The sequence below is a fragment of the Thamnophis sirtalis genome, unplaced genomic scaffold, assembly GCF_051295495.1.
Source record: "Thamnophis sirtalis isolate CommonGarterSnake01/CBP01778 unplaced genomic scaffold, rThaSir2_p1.2 scaffold_8, whole genome shotgun sequence".
Lineage (NCBI taxonomy): Eukaryota > Metazoa > Chordata > Lepidosauria > Squamata > Natricidae > Thamnophis > Thamnophis sirtalis.
In genome coordinates this window covers 46,212,551-46,233,897 of record NW_028261388.1, presented here as the reverse complement: position 1 = coordinate 46,233,897, position 21,347 = coordinate 46,212,551, and positions in this window count along the sequence as shown.

The window sequence follows — 21,347 nt, the reverse complement described above, 5'->3', positions numbered from 1 at the left end:
AACCAGTACTCTTCAAGATAGAATCCAACTAAGTACAGTAAGGTGGGAGTTACAACTGAATATTTTGGATGTAAAAACGACAAACAAGGGGGGGGGGGAACCAAACAGTGCACCACCAAAATGGAAGATCATGCTGGAAAATAAGATCAGCAAACTAAAATCAAGAGACAAGCTAGAAGAGGTGAAAGAAAAGAAGCTGAAGAACAAGAAAACCAAACAATACATGATCAATAAATATTACCTAGAAATGAGGAGGATTAAAAAAGCACTGAAAATAATAAAGTAGAAAATAATATCTATAGTCAAAAAGTTCAGCACGCATGAAGCTCAAATTGCACACTACAAGCACAGTCTCCAGTTTCCAATTTTAGTCAAATCAAAAATGTTCCAATCCATCATTGAGAAAACTTAAGTAAATAAGTAAACACCTAACTAGGAATAAACAGTGCAGTTCTAGGTGCAATTATGAGATGACTAAGAAATATAACAAGAATGAAGCTTGGATAAAGGAGGTGAAGCAGAAGAAATAAGAAGTTGAAATGAAATGCAATAGCAGAAATGCTAGAGAAAAGGGCAAGGAAGACCAAGAATTGGTCAGTACCAGGTCAGGATGAACTATATGGGGTCAAAACATCAGACTGGTTTACACCTACTCATTGCAAGCAATTTAAATATTGGTTAATATCTGGTAAAATGTATTCATTTATGGTGGCTCAAATAAGACTTTATTAGGACATTTTGAAATAGTTATTTCTACATTTATCTTTACCTGGGTCTATTGATTAAATTGTCTACAACAGTGTCTTGTTTATATTTTCTAATATATAATATACCTTTCCGAATCTGTCTAGAATGTCCCGTATTCTTCCACATCAGCTTTTTGGTTTCCATTCTAGAGTTACTTTAGTGAGATGGGCGTATAGAAGTTTATAAATAGATGATAGATAGATAGATAGATAGATAGATAGATAGATAGGTAGGTAGGTAGGTAGGTAGGTAGGTAGGTAGGTAGGTAGGTAGGTAGATAGATAGATAGATAGATAGATAGATAGATAGATAGATAGATAGATAGTTAAACAACTATCGTCCTGTCTCCAACCTCCCCTTTATTGGGAAGGTTGTTGAGAAGGTGGTGGCCTTCCAGCTTCAACGGGCCTTGGAGGAAGCTAGCTACCTTGACCCCTTCCAGTCCGGCTTCAGACCCGGTTACAGCACTGAAACCGCTTTGGTCGCATTGACCGATGATCTCTGGAGGGCCAGAGATGGAGGCCATGCGTCCATCCTGGTTCTCCTTGACCTCTCAGCGGCTTTCGATACCATCGACCATGGTATCCTTCTGCGAAGACTGCGGGAGGTGGGGGTGGGAGGCACTGTTTTGCAGTGGTTCTCCTCCTACCTCTCGGACAGGTCGCAGTCGGTGTTGGTCGGGGGGCAGAGATCGTCCCTGAGGCCCCTAACATATGGGGTGCCGCAGGGTTCGGTCTTACCCCCCCTACTATTTAACATTTACATGAAACCGCTGGGCGAGATCATCCGGAGGCACGGGATTAAATACCATCAATATGCGGACGATACACAATTGTATCTGTCCGCCCCATGCCAACTCAATGAAGCGGTGGACGTGATGAACCGGGGTCTTGAGGCCGTTAAGGACTGGATGAGCGCTAACAAACTGGTACTCAACCCGGACAAGACCGAGTGGCTGTTGTGTTTCCCTCCCAACAATTTGGCTGACATTCCAACACTCAGGCTGGGGGGTCAAATTTTATACCCCTCAGATAGGGTCCGTAATCTAGGAGTCCTCCTGGATCCACAGCTGACTTTTAATCATCAGTTGTCGGCTGTGACCAGGGGGGCATTTGCCCAGGTTCGCCTGGTCCGCCAGTTACGGCCCTACCTGGACCGGGAGGCTCTCACAACAGTCACTCGAGCCCTTGTGATCTCTAGGCTGGAATACTGCAATGGGCTCTACATGGGGTTGCCCTTGAAGTGCATCCGGCAACTACAGTTAGTCCAGAATGCAGCCGCGCGAGTGATAGTGGGCGCACCGCGGTTCGCCCACATTACACCTATCCTCCGCGAGCTGCACTGGCTACCTGTCGATCTCCGGGTGCGCTTCAGGGTATTGATGACCACCTTTAAAGCACTCCATGGTAGTGGATCTGGGTACTTGAGAGACCGCCTTCTGCCGATTACCTCCCTTCGACCGATAAGATCGCACAGATTGGGCCTCCTCCGGATTCCATCCGCCAGTCAATGCCGACTGGCGACTACACGGAGGAGAGCCTTTTCTGTTGCAGCTCCGACCCTGTGGAACGATCTCCCCGTTGAGATTCGTACCCTCACCACCATCCAGACCTTCCGCACAGCCCTTAAGACCTGGCTCTCCCAGCAGGCCTGGGGATAAGTTTTTTAAATTACCCGCCCGAGTGTTGCTTGACTGTTGAATGCAAGTTGGTGTTTTATAATTTATTTTGTTTACTCACTGTTTGCTCTGTATTATTGCACCCCCCTCCCGTGATTGTAAGCCGCCCTGAGTCCCCTCAGGGAGAAGGGCGGCCTATAAATCGTAATAAATGTCCAAAAAAAATGTCCAGATAGATAGATAGATAGACAGACAGACAGACAGACAGACAGACAGACAGACAGACAGACAAACAAATGTCTGACCCTCCACCATGCTACAATGAATGTTATGGCTCCTAAACTACAGTATAACCTGAATATCAGGAGATCAACAGAAGCATTGTGTCTCTTTCTCCAGTTTTTATCTACTATATTCAAGGATCATATTTCTTGCATTTACTATTTAGTTTAACAATGTAGCCTTTCTTTCTTTCTTTTCATAGACTTTCTTGCAATCATTAGGTTACATACAGATCTGTCTGAGATCTTATGTTCAGGAAGATCAGCTTTTCATCTTACAGATTCAGTATCCCTTTCTTCACTATACTGGGAAGATATGAAAAATATTGTTTTCCTGTTTGATGGATCTGAATTTTCCATTCATACAAAAAGGGAGCTTGCAGTTCTGGGAACAATGTGTCATGAAATTACAGTCTGCATGGTACATAGGAACCTGTAGAATGTGCTTAAAGAAATAGATATCCCAAAATATTCATTGTCCTCATGATAAACCTATATAAAGGTCAGGAAGCCATAGCACAAGTAGAACATGGTGAAATAGACTAGCTTCAGGTCAATCTGCTGCAAGAAATGTAATGTTATGGAATATCAGAGCTACTGAAGATATTCAACCGGGATATAAAATATATCACCGTAGTATGGAAATGTTTTGACTCAAGTCTTGGAACCCTTTTTTAGATGACAACTTTCCATCAACCAAACCCCACTGGATTTGGTAGAATCAAGATCACATTAAGTCTAAGTACTAATTTATAGTGTAATGCCTTGGTAAGACCACATTTGCAATATTGCATCCAGTTTTGGTCACCACAATATAAAAAAAGATGTTGAGACTCTAGAAAGAGTGCAAAGAAGAGCAGTAAAGGGGATTTGGGGACTGAAGGTCAAAACATATGAAAGTTTCAGAAATTAGATAGGTATTATTATTTATTATTATTATTTATTTGTCTTGTATGCCGCCCACTCCCGAAGGACTCTGGGCGGCTCACAATAGACAAGGGAAAGGGGATAAATAGACAAAGACAAAGGTATAATAGGAGAAGGAGTAGTAGTGACATAACAGCAGTCTTCTAATGCCTAAAGGGCTGTCCCAAAGAAAAGCAAAAGGTAGGATAAGAAGATAGGCATGGAAACTGATCAAGAAGAGATCCAACCTAGAAATAAAAAATAATTTCCTGATAGTCAGAACAGTGGAACTCCTTGCCTTCAGAAGTTGTGGGTGCTCCATCACTGAAGGTTTTTAAAAAGAGATTGGACAGCCGTTTGTCTGAAATGGTTTAGAGTCTTCTACTTGAGCAGAAGGTTGAACTAAAAGATCTCTAAGGTCCTTTCCAATTCTGTTATTCTGTTAATCTTCTTTCTTCCTGGAGCTATGGAAATTTTCCAAAAGCCTTCTAGACTTTATGAGGGAAATCTTTAATGTGGTAAATTTGTAACATGGACAAGGTTCTTCATTTCCTTTCATACCTATTTCCCTGACAAATAAAAAATAAGATTTTAACAGCTATTTTGTTTTATAGATCTCAATTTGTTCTCACCATTGTGCACTCAAGTCAGACTGAATTGATTGTTTATTCAAAGTCATACCATTGCAGTTATTGATTTATTTTTCTAGTCTAACTCAAAATAGAAAAGAAATCTTAAATTGTTTCTTCCATTGAATGATCCAATGTTGGTACAATATAAAATAACTATCATTACAAAAGGCCATCCTGCTTGGACATAATGACATCCTAGGTTCTTGAAAATAAATTGATGAATATAAAGGTCAACACCAACTAAAGAACTGGTAGCTATGATTTCACATTGTCGTATAAACAATAATAATGAGATGATTAATAATAAGTTGCAGAATGCAGAAGAGTGGTGGCGAAGGATTTTAAAGTCTTATCTATTTTACCGTCAGCAATTATAAATACATAGAAATGCACACACATGTATTGTATTCAAAGAGGCAAACACACACACACACACAGAGTACCAAAAAAAGACAATTTATTGTATAAATTACATGAAATATTTGAATTGGTTGCCATTTATTTCTAAATACTTACTCATTTGCAGCATGACCTTTGAACATTCCTAAATACAGTAACATTTTGGTATACCATGTGTGTTTGTATATGTCTGTGTGTGTGTGTTTTTGTGTATACCAAATTAAAAAGAAAGGGTATCTTTGGCAGTTGCTTCAGCATAACTGATAAAATATAGGGCACATCATTAATAATTACCTATTTGAAATGAAATAAATCATTGTAATCAGCAGCAGCACCATTTTAGCCATTATCTATTCACTGCAGGATGAGGGGTCTCTTCTGCAAGTTTCAATCAATAGAGCTTGAATTTTCTTTTGTCAATTGGGCCCGCAATACTTGCTTATGTCATCAATCCATCTTGTTTTAGGTCTCTTTCGTGAATGGCTTTTATCAAGTGGGATCCATTTTGTGACTGTAGTTAAAAAAATCCAAAGATATCCTATACCAGATAAACTAATAGCTTATTTAAACAAAGTAACAATATACATTTTTTTTAAAAATAAACCAATTGTTTAATACTGTAAATCATATATGACTTAAAGATTTTTCTCATTGTCCATATAATTCTCTATGTTAATACTCCTGTTTTATATAATGTATTTGATTCAGGGCTAGTATGCGAACTTTAGAGTTCATAGTTGTGTTCCTAATTTTGACCCAGTAATTAGATCTTTGGTCTCTTTCATCCATCCATTCTGGTAGTATGGAAAATAATTGTGTTACAAATGTCGCCCATGTAATTGCTTCAAAAAATGTTCACTGTAAAAGAATGGAGTTCTGCTCATCCCAAAAGACAAACTTTCTGTATTCTTAAAACTACTTATAAATGGCACCATTAAGCAATCTGATTGAACCCATATAATTTTGTAGGAATCTGACAGAACATATGGAAGAAATCTGATAAAGGAAGATAGCCTTTTTATTGATAGAATGTTTTTACCTCTTCTATGTTACATTTTCTTTTTACCTTTAACAAAATGTATAGTTATGGCATTCTAAAATTTTACTCAGTATTCTTTTGTTTCATCATATGAATTTTACATCTTGAGAGGGAGGGAGGGAGGGAGGGAGGGAGAGAGGGAGAGAGAGAGAGAGAGAGAGAGAGAGAGAGAGAGAGAGAGAGAGAGAGAGAGAGAGAGAGAGAGAGAGAAATATAAACAAACTAAAACACATGTAAGCTAATGGTTCCCCTTGCACATATGTGCTAGTCGTTCCTGACTCTAGGGGGAGCTGGTCATCTCCATTTCAAAGCCAAAGAGCCAGTGCTGTCCAAAGATGTCTCCATGGTCATGCTACCAGCATAACTAGATGCCGAAGGCATATGGAACGCTGTTACCTTTCCACCAAAGGTTGTTCCTATTTTTCTACTTGCATTTTTACATGCTTTCAAATTGCTAGGTTCACAGAAGCTCATTCCTCCTAATTCCTCTTTTTGTTTAGTATTCATATTTATGGCTAATATTTTTGTTTTCCCTAAGTTTATATTAAAACCAGACACTTGACCATATTGATTAATCGCATTCATTAAAACCATACTGGATTCCTGCGGTTGTTCCAATATTATGACCAAATCATCCGCAAAAGCACGCACTCTGTATTCTTGCTGCCTAATCTTAATTCCTTTTAGACCATCCAAGCCCCATATTTTATTCAACAATACTTCCAAAGTTATAATAAACAATAGTGGGGACAAAGGACAGCCCTGTCTTGTACCTTTTCCAATTTGAAAAGAGTCTGTTAAACTTCCATTGACTATGATTTGAGCTGTTTGCTGTTGATATATTGCTTTAATTGACTGTAAAAAACAGTCTCCTGTCTGCATTTTTTGCAATATCTTCAGCAGAAATTGCCAATTAACTCGATCAAAAGCTTTCTCAGCATCCAAAAATATGAACGCAGCAGGAATTTGATTGTTCTTTCCCAAGTATTCTAGTGCATTAATAACTAATCTAACATTACTTTTCATTTGTCTCCCTTGTATAAAACCTGTCTGGTCAGCATATATCAATTGTTGAATAACCAGCATTAACCTATTTGCTAATATTTTAGTAAAAGTTTTATAATCTACATTAAGTAATGAGATAGGTCTATAGTTCTTGGGTTGAGTAGTATCTTGATCCTCTTTGGGTATCAAAGATATAAAAGCTATCTTCCAGGATGGAGGTACCTTACCTTCCGTTTGAATCTTATTAAATAATTATCTAAGAGGTTCTACCATTTCTAATTGTAAGTTTTTATAGTAAGCCGCTGTCAAGCCATCTGTGCCTGGTGCCTTCCCTGACTTTAACTGCTTAATTACCTGTAAAATTTCCCCCGAGGTTATTGGTTGATTCAATTTTTCCTGTGCTCTTCTTTAACTAAGGGTATTTTCTCTTTATCTAAATATTTGTCTATATCTAAACCATTAATTTTATCCCCCTTATACAACTCTGTAAAAAATTCCTGAAATGCCTTTTGAATCTCATCCTGTTGAAACACCTCCTTCCCTCTATAAGTCAATTTAGATATATTTCGAGATTTCCTTTTTTTCCTAATCTGATAAGCTAACCATCTGCCAGGTTTGTTTGCATTGCAGAAAGTATTGTGTTTTGCGTATAACAAACTAGTGGCTACCTAGTCAGAAATCAAAATGTCAAATTGAGATTTTAATATGGCAATTGCTTCCTTGACCTTTGTATTGCCTGGGTTTAATGTTAACTCCAGCTCTTTCCTCTTAATTTCCTCTTCCAATTCTGTTCGTTTTACCCCTTGTTTATGTCTATGTGCTTTGTTTATATTTATCAGTACTCCTCTCATATATGCTTTGCTTGCATCCCATACGAATTCCATAGGTGTACCCTTATTCATATTAAAAACGAAGTATTCGGTTAGCAGTTTTTTACAATCATTGATGTACTTTTCATATCTAAATAAGTTTTCATTCAATCTCCAAGACTTTCTTGTCTGTACCAACCCTCCCAATTCCATCCAAACTGGGTTATGATCCGAAAGGACCCTAGCCGCAATATTCGTCTTCTTGACCCTAGAAATCAAATCATTAGTGATTAATATGAAATCAATCCTAGAAAATGATTGATGTCTATCAGAAAAGAAGGTAAAATCATATTCCTCTGCATTTTGTTCTCGCCAGATATCTCTCAGTTCAAAGTCATCCATCATGTCAAAAAAAGGATTTAGGTAGCTTTGCTCGCATCTTAGTATTTGGGCGAGAAATCTTCTTGTCTCTCTTGGTATCTATAACGCCATTCCAGTCACCCAATAATATACAAGACCTATAATCCCACTGTACTAATTTATCATGAAGATTTCTATAGAATCCTTCTTGTTGTTGATTAGGAGCATAAATTCCCAGAAACAATGTCTTTTTCCCTTCTAGGATTAGATCTAACGTGATGTATCTTCCATAGGGATCTGCTTCAATTAATTCAGCTTTCATATCTTTTCTTAATATACAACTATACCATTTTTCTTTTCCATAGCAGAAGTTACAAAGTGTTGACCAAGTTTGGGGTTAATCAGATATTTTTGATTGGTTGATTTAATATGAGTTTCTTGCAAACAAATTATGTCATTCTTAAACTGTTTAAGATAGTGAAATATTTTCTTTCTCTTCTGTGGAGAATTCAATCCATTGACATTCCATGTTAAAATCTTAGTTGTCATCTTTGGTTACCTGAAGCTTTTTTAGAGCCTCCTATATGGCCTGTTTAACCTTTGGCCTAGCTCCTCCCACGGCTTCTGGACTTGTTGCTGTAGCTCCTTGATCAATGGCCGGTGATTGTTGAGGTTGTTGCCTTTTAGCTTGTTTCTCCATTCATCTAGTAGTCATACAGCTAGGTCTTTGTTCCATAACACCTTGCGCTTTTGGGGAGAGAGATGATCCATCTTATCTGGTAGTTGTGTGCTTTGCTGTCTGTCTTGTCCTTCTTGTGGTCTTTCTCCGGGTCCAGATGGTTCAGGGTGTCCAGCCTTCAAAATATTATGATAAAAATCTCGGGCTTTCCATACGGAGTTGAGATGATATCTTTGCCTATCAAATGTAAGTATGCCAAATGGTGCATCCCATCTGTATTGTATCTGACGGTTTCTAAGTTCTTCAACTAAAAAAGCATAATCTCTCCTGGCTCTTAGCATTTGAGGTGGTATCTCTTTCAAAACAGTCAGGTCTTGACCCCCAATTTGGAGCTTAGTGTTATAAGACTCTTGTAATATCGTGTTTCTGAGATCTCTTGTAGTGAAATATATAACAATGTCTCGAGGAAGCTGCTTCTGCTTTGCCACCCAAGAGTTAATGCGATAAACTTTATCGATTTGCCAGTCAAACTTAGCCCCCGGTCTTCCCACCAGACAATCAAAAGCTTCTGAAAGAATCTGTTTCAGGTTCTCCTGTTTTTCTTCACGCAACCCCCTTACTCTTAATGCCAGTTCCATTTGCCTGTACTGTATCATAATAATTTCTTTTTCAGCATTTTCAATTTTTTGTTGCACCACCTCTGTTTTCGATGTCAAGTTGGTATTAGCTTCATTAAGATCCTCTAGACTATCTTCAATTCCGGAAACATGTTCTGTCAGTACAGAACATGCCCCAGCATATCATCTCTAATTTTAACAACCCTGGCATCAATTTTATCATACAACTCTTCTTTAAGTTCTTTTATCTCCTGTTTTATCTCCTGTTTTATCTCCTCTTTAAAGTCTTTAAGTTTGTCTTCCACTTTAATTGTCTGGGTGTTGAGAGCCTCATTTAATTCCCTCAAGAAGAATTCTTTCGTTAGCAAATCTCCAGCAGGGGGCATGGAGAGCGGAGGCTGCGACTTTGTACTATGTATTGGAGATGTGCTTCTGGGGGCTGAAGGGGGGGGGGTTCAAATTAGGATTTGGTTTTGAGGCCATTCCAAGTTTTATCTTCAAGCAATTAATAAAACTCTATTGACCCACTGTACAGCTATGGAAAGAGGTACTGAATCTCCCCCTTTATTTTGAAGTTTTTGAGGCTCGGTAGGACTTTGCAAAAGGTTTCAGGAAATAAGCATTGTAACGAGACAGTTCAGCATATTCATTGCCATTTTAAGTGTCTCTAAATTAGCAGAATTAACGGAAGAAAGTCTTGTAAAAGTGAAACTGATTAGTAAAACTCTGCTGGCTGGCTGTGAGGCAGAGTAATAAATCACTCCTTTCCTTTGAAGTTTTAAAGCTCTGTAGAATTTAACAAGGAGATTAAGAAAATAATCATTGTTACGGAGGAATTGCACAGGCTTGTCACCATTTTAAATGCCTCTTTAAGTAGATAAATTAATGGAAGAAGATCTTGTAAAAAATGAAGCTAGGATTTGGATAAACAATTAAAGTCCTCGCATGCGAGCTCAGCTTGTGTTAAAATCAAATAGTTCAAACTTTGATCTGAGTGGGAGGATGCTTACTTTGTACTGCACAAAGCAGTTGGAGATTCCCATCACAGATGCTGTTCTGCCTTCGGCTGGCCCCCCTCTTTCCGCAGACACGGAAGCTGCAAAAATCAAAGGGCATTTGCACAGCAGAACTAATCTTCTTTCCTTCTTGCCTGAAGAGTAAGAAACCTGTTAGATATCTGATAGACGATCATCTAAACAGATAACGTGACCAGGAACTCGGGAGCAGCTATGTTAAGCTGCTTCCATCAGTAAGCTCCGCCCAGGAAGCCCCTCAATTATTTTACTCTCTTGATGATATTGTATACTTTTGCTTGTTCTCTTATCCATGTGCAGGTCTTTCTATCTTGTCTTGTAATACTGAGCATGTATCTTTCCATGGCTCTTTGTGCCACTCGTAGCTTTTGTATCAATTATAAGGTGGTAATAAAAAAAATATAAAACTTGAGATTCCCTCATAAATACAAAAAACTCTTCTAAAAGTATCTAGTTGAAACTCTCATTTCCACTATCAATCTATATAAATATAGTGATCCAGACTGACATTTTTAAAGTGAATTTGGAGAACCATTTTTCTGAAATGGTATAGGGTTTCCTGTTTGAGCAGGAACTAGACTAGAAGACCTCCAAGGTTCTTTCCAACTCTGTTATTCTGTTAACTTAAAGTGAAGTACATTATGGGAGACAAATAAGGTAGACTGCCCTAAGTATAAAATTTCTAAGACAACTTCCTACACTGGTATCATTGTTATTTAGTGAATGTCATATCATACATGGATTAATAATATATATTAACCTAGTATATATAATATATATTAACTGGTAATTTGACCGTATCCATTTATCTTTCATAAATAATCTAACATTCCTTTGAATATTTAAATTAAGATAAATATGATTAAGATTAATTTAACTATAGATTTTATTTCCATTTTTTGTTTATTCCATTATATTTCAAATGTAGTCCAAAATTATTTAATTGCTGAGATGTCATTGCTTAATTTATGTGATAAAAACAAGAATCATTACTGGTATTACTCTTCATTTTAAGATAGAAATTTTAAAAATGACTATATCTTTAATAACTGCAAGTAGTCTGACATGATTCTGCCTTAGCCAGCAACATTTGGTATTCTGGTTTCTCTTCAGTTTGTATAAATCTTTCAGCATTTGTTAAGAATCAGTTTCCCTTTGCTAGATGCCTTTGGCAATAATGTTTTTCCCCTCACTAAGGTACACCTAGTTTGGTTATTTCTGCCTGTAATTTGTTAATTTGTAAAAGGTTCAGACATTTGTCCTTGAGACAAAAGACTGAACACTTCTCTGGAAGATAACAGAGTAATGCTACATTGCCCTTGAGGCTTCAGGCAACATTTTAAACTATGTTTATTATCAAAAAGATTTACATTGCTTCTGTTGTTTTCCTGTGTTTGCTTGATTACAGTTGCTTGTTCAGATGTTAGATGTAACTCAAACAAATAAAGCCTTGAGTGATTTTGATACATTTCAGCCTGTTACAGTGTTCTGAATGTACCTTAATTAATCTGCCAAAAGCAACATATTATCAGATTTTTTTAAAAAAAAGAAGATTCATTGTGAAAACACTTGTACTAGTCTCAGAGACTCAACACTTGGGTGAGCTTCTACCCTAGAGGCATCTATAGTCTTTTGTTCTTTCATCAAAATGACAAAGGTCCCATCATGCCACTTCTTTCAACCTTGGTTTCCCTTTGACTTCCCTACCTTCTAAAAGGGGCTTTCTGTTTTGCTGGCGTTTTTTTGCCCCAAAAGAAAAAGGATTTTGCCAGAACTAGACAAAGGTTGAAATGATATATCCTCCAGACAAAATTAGAAAATTAGATTAGAAAAACATAATAACAAACATACACAGAAGCCTTTTATCAATCCAGAAAGCAGAGCTTCAGACTTCTCTTCCTGGTCTGTTCAAAAGTACTTGGTAAGCAATTATTTTTATTAATAGAAATGTGTTAGTAATTTGTTAAGTGAATGTTATGCTATCCCATGTTAATCTACTGATATTATATTAACCTGTTGGAACATATAATAGACTGGTAGGAGGGGAAGCTAATAAACGGAGAGAAAGATACTTTTACTTCAGAATTTTGTAAATATAATAGATATGTCTATGGTCACAATAGCAATTTAATGACAAGTAAATTTCACAATGTAGTTTAAAAAATCCAAAGATATCCTATACCAGATAAACTAATAGCTTATTTAAACAAAGTAACAGTATACATTTTTTTTAAAAAAATAAACCAATTGTTTAATACTGTAAATCATATATGACTTAAAGATTTTTCTCATTGTCCATATAATTCTCTATGTTAATACTCCTGTTTTATATAATGCATTTGATTCAGGGCTAGTATGCGAACTTTAGAGTTCATAGTTGTGTTCCTAATTTTGACCCAGTAATTAGATCTTTGGTCTCTTTCATCCATCCATTCTGGTAGTATGGAAAATAATTGTGTTACAAATGTCGCCCATGTAATTGCTTCAAAAAATGTTCACTGTAAAAGCATGGAGTTCTGCTCATCCCAAAAGACAAACTTTCTGTATTCTTAAAACTACTTATAAATGGCACCATTAAGCAATCTGATTGAACCCATATAATTTTGTAGGAATCTGACAGAATCTATGGAAGAAATCTGATAAAGGAAGATAGCCTTTTTATTGATAGAATGTTTTTACCTCTTCTATGTTACATTTTCTTTTTACCTTTAACAAAATGTATGGTTATGGCATTCTAAAATTTTACTCAGTATTCTTTTGTTTCATCATATGAACTTTACATCTCTTCAGAGAGAGAGAGAGAGAGAGACAGAGACAGAGACAGAGAGGCAGAGAGAGAGAGACAGAGACAGAGACAGAGAAAGAGACAGAGACAGAGACAGAGACAGAGAAATATAAACAAACTAAAACACTTGTAAGGTAAAGGTTCCCCTTGCACATATGTGCTAGTTGTTCCTGACTCTAGGGGGAGGTGGTCATCTCCATTTCAAAACCAAAGAGCCAGTGCTGTCCAAAGATGTCTCCATGGTCATGCTACCAGCATAACTAGATGCCGAAGGCATATGGAACGCTGTTACCTTTCCACCAAAAGTTGTTCCTATTTTTCTACTTGCATTTTTACATGCTTTCAAACTGCTAGGTTCACAGAAGTTCACTCAGTTACATGGTGCTAGAGATTCGAACTGCTGACCTTTCTGATCAACAAGCTCATCAATTTAGCCACTGAGCCACCACATCCCAAACAAATAGTTTGATAGAATTCCATTGCTAAAAATTATTTCTTTGTCTTTCTGTCCCAAGGAGCATTATTTACAAGTTAGTGGTTTTTAAATTTTTAATCAGATTCCTTTAAATTATGTCTAACAGGAATATAGATAGCTCTTTAAATGATTGTGTCTTATGTATATTATTTTAAAAATATTTTAAAAAATAATAACTTGTATATTTATGAAATATTTATCTCATTCTATAGAGAGCAAAAAAATATTTCACATCTGCATAATGCCAGACTTATTTCTTCCTCTGATCTATATGCAATACTCAGTGGCAATAGAATATATTAATAAACTTCCCAAAAGGCAGAATGCAGATAATATCCTTAGTTTCTACTTTTGTTGATTCTTCAACTTGACACATAATAAAAATGTGAAATGCAAAGAAGATAGAATGTTTAGACTCATGAGGATTGTGGGTTGAAGGAACAGTTGGTTCTTTCCAATTTATCTCCTGTGGTTCTTATTTTAAGCAAATATAGAACTGATGTAGAAACAAGCTAAAACAAACTGTAAAGAACTTTAGAAAACTACAGATTACACCAGACCTAGATATCTTGCAACAAAAAAATAATATTATCTCTCTCTCTGACTCTTCCTCCCCGCCCCCTCTTTGTGTGTGTTTGTGTGTGTGTGTGTGTGTGTGTGTGTGTGTGCGTTTATCCTGGCAATTGCCTGTATAAGTCTCTTACCGATTCTTGTCAAGGTGCTTTGTTAGTGATTTTACATGCCTGCTTCTGAGGGCTAAGAGAGTGTGATTGTCCCAAGGTCACAGAACTGCTTTGTGCCAAAGTAGGACTAGAATTTACAGTCTCCCAGTTTCTAACCTTGTGCTTTAACCAATACACCAACTGACTGCAATAAAAATATTTCATTAAAATATTAATAATGGATATTAAACAACTGACTAATAAATAATAATGAACAAGCAATATTAATTTTAATTAAAATAATATTGCATATTAAATAGAATAATAAAATAGTATTAATTAAAACTTTTTAAATAAATACATGTCCTTTATATAACCATAATTTCGTATACTTGGAATTGCTAATCAAATATTCCTAAATAAATCCTGAAATTTAACATTGTTCATCAACATGTGCCATTCTGCTGCTACCTATTTTAATGTACTTCCGTTATAAGTAATTTCTTGTTTTTCCTCCTCTGTCTGCTTCTTTCTCTCAGGATATCTACCCATTCTAAAACAGATCAAAAGTCTTTTCACTTTGCTTACAAGCTAGGGCAGTACTGTGTCAAAGATATCTCAGTGTTGATTGCATTGTGTTATCTTGTGTTTTTGACTGTGATCTGTCAAGTCCAGATTCAAAATACAGCATTCCAGACCTGAAACAGCTGGCCTGCAGAGCTGGAGAGTACAGAAGGGGTATGTTACTTTGTCATTACATTTTGTTTCACTGTGTGTAGCAGTTGCCTTCCTCAACAGAAAATAAAATCCCATCTACAAAGAGAACACGTTTCCTTTCTTTTTTGCTACCAAATACACAGGCAAAAAACCCCCAACAACCTTTCTTTACCCTGGTGTTAAACTTCCAATTGTCTTTCCAGCTTTTGGAAACCTGTTCTGATTACTCAGTGCTCATTTGATTTGGCCATAACACTTAATGGTCTGTAAATGTAAATGAAAGGAATGGAGTACTTTGTATTAATTAGCATTACAAGAATTTGCTGCTGCTGCTGCTGCTAATGAATGTTAAATAGCATGCGTTTCTAAACTACATTCTAGAATATAATGTATGACACTTAATACGTTCAAAAAATAAAGTAATTTGCATATTATGAAAAGAGCTTGCCTGATGAGCTTGGTTGATAATTTGCCCAAGAACTGTCCTCATCAGTGGGACTTAATTAAGAGGAAGTCCTATATCTCTGTATGAGGGATTCATAATTCTCCAGATACTTTTGAGAGACAATGCCCAGCATTCTTTACCAATAGCCATATTGTCCTGGCTCCACAGGAACTGAAAGGCAACAACTTTTAGAGAGTCATAGGTGACATTTTCTAAATTGCTTATAATTTAAATCATGATACTCATTGTTGAAAGACAATAATAGAGACAATACCTTCTTACAACTATGAAATCAAATGAACAAATCTAAATGTCAGACATGGAAGCCATCTTTTACATTGGGCCTTCAGGCCTGCCGCAATTTCAACTGTGGGAAAATGGGAGGGGAATTATATGGAGTATGGGTGATATATAGTCAAAATAACATTCATTTCTCAGAGAGTCAAGGACACCTTGCCCTGCAGCTGCAATGATGTGACTGGGAGGCATCTCCAGTTTTGGATGGTGCTTGATTGGAGCATGTGATAGACATATGGGTGTTGGGCAGGGACTTAAACTTTCATTTGGGTGGGGAAAACCTGGAAACTTTCATTTTCATGTTTTCCCAGATGTGCCAATATGACATCTGTAATAAAATGGAACTTTGAAGAAACTCAAGCCTTGGAGTCTTCTTTCATAAGGGGTGTTACTTGGAAGCCTGACACTAAAATTTATTACATCAAAGAAATTTATTTTTTACAAGTATTTGTGGACTCAAGTTGTCTAGTTCCTTGTTCATGGAGGCATATTTACATGAAAAACAACACAATAATACATAGCACAAATAATGTGTCTTATTCTGTATATTGTGACCAGCATCTGGGATTTCATCTTAATATCCCTATTGCCTGATAAACATTCAACAGTTCTCAATAGGTGTTCTAAATCTGATTTCTGTAGTACCTCTTCAGTAGTGATGTGATCATGGTATGAGACAAAGAGGATTTTTCTCAAACAGCATGCTGCAAAACATTTAACTGGATAAATAAATAGGATATGCTTAATAAAAAATAAACTCTTTTTCAAAAGTCTTTGGAGAAAGAACTAGTTTTATTGAACTGCTGGATCACTGGATCAATAGTACCATTTCTATCTTATCACTCAGTTTTTAATCAATTTATATAAAATCAGTGTATTTCCTTCAGGCTAGGGTATATGTTCCTCACTGATATTTTTCCGTATGAATACAATTTTGTGTGTGGTTTTTTTTTAAGGTAGAGTGAATCTATTACTTATAAATCATACTCTGGCTCAGAATTAGTCTTCATATGCTGAAAAAAACTAATTTAGTTTATATCTAATCCCTTTTAATTTATATATAATAAAAATGGCGATTACATCTATATAAATCAAAAGCAGCAACATTTGTTTACACCAAAGGCCACACTCTTAAAATACCGTATTTATCGGCGTATAACACGCAGTTTTAAAACTAAAATTGGAAGCTTAAACCCTGCCTGCGTGTTATACGCCGATCTCAGCCTGGCGGCAGCGTCACACAGACTGTGGAAGGAGGGGGAGGAGGAGGGAACCAAAGAGAGCTTTTACCGAGTCTGCGCCCCACAGCCAGGACCGTCCTGGCGCCTCCAGCCGCGTTTCTTCCTGCAAAGCCATTCGGGCAACCCGAGAGTTCCGCTTGACGCCAGAAGGGCTTTGCAGGAAGAAACGCGGCGTTTCTTGTGTGTGTGTGTGTGTGTGTGTGTGTGTGTGTGTGTGTGTGTCTGTCTGTCTGTCTCCGCCATCCCCAACCTCTACACCTTGCAGGACTGCTGCGCCTTTGAGAAGCCGGGGTGGGGGGGAGAGGGGGACGGGAACGACGCCTAACCCCCACCCACACAACCCGGTCCCCGGGAATGCCGCTCCCGCCGTTCAGAAACCGAGGGGGAGAAAAGTTCAAAAGCCGCCGGAGCCAGCTGGAAAAGGAGCGACTTTCCCCATTAGCCGGCGCCCTCCGCCAATCCGCAACGGCCTCGCAAATTAAAAACCGAAGGAAGGCGGCGAGCTCAGCCAAGCGCGGCCAGGCAGCCAGCGGCGCGCACCGGCTTCCCCGCGCAGGGAACTTCTCCGGCGGCTGGGGGGAGGCCGTCAAGCGGAACTCTCGGGTTGCCGAGAGTTCCGCTTGACGCCAGAAGGGCTTTGCAGGAAGAAACGCCGCGTTTCTTCCTGCAAAGCCCTTCGGGCAACCCGAGAGTTCCGCTTGACGGCCTCCCCCCAGCCGCCGGAGAAGTTCCCTGCGCGGGGAAGCCGGTGCGCGCCGCTGGCTGCCTGGCCGCGCTTGGCTGAGCTCGCCGCCTTCCTTCGGTTTTTAATTTGCGAGGCCGTTGCGGATTGGCGGAGGGCGCCGGCTAATGGGGAAAGTCGCTCCTTTTCCAGCTGGCTCCGGCGGCTTTTGAACTTTTCTCCCCCTCGGTTTCTGAACGGCGGGAGCGGCATTCCCGGGGACCGGGTTGTGTGGGTGGGGGTTAGGCGTCGTTCCCGTCCCCCTCTCCCCCCCACCCCGGCTTCTCAAAGGCGCAGCAGTCCTGCAAGGTGTAGAGGTTGGGGATGGCGGAGACAGACAGACAGACAGACAGACAGACACACACACACACACACACACAAGAAACGCCGCGTTTCTTCCTGCAAAGCCCTTCTGGCGTCAAGCGGAACTCTCGGGTTGCCCGAAGGACTTTGCGGGGAAGAAACGCGGCTGGAGGCGCAAGGACGGTCCTGGCTGTGGGGCGCAGACTCGGTAAAAGCCTCTCTTTGGTTCCCCCCTCCTCCTCCTCCTCCTCCTCCTCCTCCTTCTTTCTGGAGCCCCTTCCTCAAAGATTTGGTACCAAAGCAATGGCGGTGAGGAAGTTGTGTCTTTTGGATTTTGCACTGTTGTCTTTTCAATGGTTCTCAGACTGGTTGAACCTTTAGCAGCTGGGGTGATATTCTTTACTGTTAAGGTTACAATTGGATGTGTTGGACAAATCTTAAAAGATGAAACTTTTATTAAAACGTTTGACTTAACTAAAAACGTCTTCCTTTTTCTTCTTCTTCTTAAATATGATTTATTTATTTATTTTTACTTCAGAAGTTTGATGACCGTTGTACAAACTAATCCAACCTAAATGTAGAGGAGGAGAAGAAGGGGGGGGGATTTAAAAAGAGCAGAGGAAAAAGAAAAGAAAGCATGAAGAAAACATAAAGAAAGGGATGGGAGGGAGGGAAGGAAGGAAGGCACTTTATGTTGAAACAGAAAATATTATATAAGGAAGAAAATGGAAATAACTTTTTGCTCAAAGAGGTGTTTTTTCATTTCATATTTGCCTTTTAAGAGGAGTTAATGTTATAATTCATGTTCTAATGTTATAAATTTTAATCCAACATTAAGTTCCGAGCTTCCAAGTCATTTATTTTTAATGAAAAAAAATTTTACTCAAATTTTTGTGTTAAAATGGGGGATGCGTGTTATACGCCGGTGCGTGTTATACGCCGATAAATACGGTAGTTATTTTATTGTCTTAATTCATTGAAAACTCTACATCCTGATGTTAGATTTTTTTTTGCTAATGAATTTTAGTGCTCTGGGCACTTCAACTCAAGTACTCTCTGAAGTTTGAGATGCTTGATATAAATCAATACTTTAATGTTTCTTTCAAAATACTATAGTCTGTAAAACTTCCTTTTCTTATTAGAATGTAATATGCAGTGTTTATTATTATATATATATATTTTAAATGGTGGTGGAGAAATGTATGTGAAATGCATTTGTAGGGCTGCATCCAGTTCCGTAGAGGGAGGCAATATTGGCCGGTAAAAAGAAAAGGGGGGGGGAGATGGTTTTTCTTTACTACTTCCTGAGAGCAGCCCTCAAATTACTGCTGGAGAATTCTCCTTCCTCCAGGAGACTTAAATGGAATAGTACTTCCAATTTTTCTATTATCAAATATGGTTGAGAGTTAACTAAGCCATTTCCACACAATTTACTTGTGTAAGACTGACTAAATGTGGGCAGGCAATAGTTTTATATTATTACAGAGTTTAGAATAGAATAGAATAACAGAATTGGAAGGGACCTTGAAGGTCTTCTAGTCCAACCCTCTGCTTAGGCAGGAAACTCTTCAGATAAATGGATATCCAACATCTTCTTAAAAATGTCCAGTGTTGGAGTATTCACAACTTGTAGAGGCAAGTTGTTCCATTGATTAATTGTTCTAACTGTCAGGAAATTTCTCTTTAATTCTAAGTTGCTTCTCTCCTTGATTAGTTTCCACCCATTGCTTCTTGTCCCGCCCTCAGGTGCTTTGGAGAATGGTACAAAATTATACCATTATACAATGCTTGCTTCTGGGGAGATACTGTATACTAAGGTGTTCTCTCTCTCTCCTCTCTCTCTCTCTCTCTCTCTCTCTCTCTCTCTCTCTCTCTCTCTCTCTCTCTCTCTCTCTCTCTCTCTCTCTCTCTCTCTCTCTCTCTCTCTTAATTATGTCTGATTCATTTGCTTATTTAAACATTTAGTACTAAAGTGATGAAAGAAATATTATATGAAAATCACACAAAACTGGATCTGAGAAACAATTTGTTTACTAGTTATTATTTCTATAATAATTTATAACATTAATTATATAAGTTTTATCTCTGTGTATGAATAATTTATAAACAATGGGTTTATTTTTTATTTTGTCATTTTTCCTTTAAGATCTTAATATAGTAACCTGAATTATTTTCAAAGATTTTGCTTACATTCATGTAGAATAAATATGCTTACCTGAGAACCCTCAGACACTGTGCTTTGTATTAATATCCATTTTCTTTTAAAGAAGAAAGCATTAATTTTTTCTCTACATCATCCCTTCCCCCAGACATGCATGTGCACATAAGAATAAAGAGTCAGGGCATATTATTTGTCTTAAAAACTCAGTATTTTATCAAATTAAAAACTGCAACAACCTGTTTGTTGAATTTGGTAGGATTCACGTTGTTATGATATAAATATCCGTCACATGTTCATTGGTTTATCTTAATCTATCAGCCTCAGACCAATGACATAGCACATATATTTTCATGAATTGCCATTATAGAAGACACAAAAGATCCTGATATTTTTTTTTAAATCTGGAAGTCAAACATCTGTATATACTGACCCCTCCCTTATTAAAATCTCCTTTGGTCATTCCAAAGCAGATAAGCTGGTAATTGGCTAATGAATCTGATGCTCAACTTCATGCAATTAGACTTAAGTCCATATTCTATTCAGTTCCCCTTGCTTTCCAGGTCCTACTGTGTTTTTCCGAAAATATGACCTGTCCCGAAACTAACACCTTGCCACATTTTTTGTGTGGGCAAAAATATAAGCCCACCCCTGAAAATAAAACCCTGGACAACCCCCCCTCCTCTGGCCAGGCAGAGCACCACTCACTGATCTAGCGGTATCCCAAAGGTGCCAAACCGTGGGAGCTGGGAGGGGGGAAGGCGCTCACATTGCTTGACACCTTCAGGATACTGCTAGGTTGGGGAGTGGCATTCTGCCTAGCTGGAGAGGGGAGTTGCTGGGCAGCTACTTCCTTGCGAGTGGACTCCTGAAGAGCCAGGCACAGCCTCTGGGACAAAGCAGCCATGAGGTAATCACACTCATGAGCAGCCTCCCGGCAAATCACCTCTCCAGCCAGGCAGAGTGCCATTCACTGACCTAGGGGGCATTATTAAGGCGCCAAGCCACATGATGCTGTGCCCGCCCCCAGCTCCTGAGGCTTGGCACATTTGGGATACTCCCTAAGTCAGTGCATGGAGCTCTGCCCAACTGGAGAGGGGGGTTGTGCGAGCGCCTGTTCCATCCCAGCCTCACTAAGCCCTTGCGCAGCTCTCCCAGGGCACCGCCGCTGGCCACCGGCTGCTGCCATCATGCTCCGAGCATAGCTTCCAAACTCCAAAACTCGGGGCCGAGTCTTCCAGCATCGGCTGCTCTAGGAGTGCTCTCTATGGTGGGCCAGCTGCTGGAAGACTCTCTGTCCAGAAGACTCTCTTTCCAGAAGAGTCTCTGTCTGGCAGCCGGCCCACCATAGAGAGCACTCCTAGAGCAGCCAATGCTGGAAGACTCAGCCCCGAGTTTTGGAGTTTGGAAGTTATGC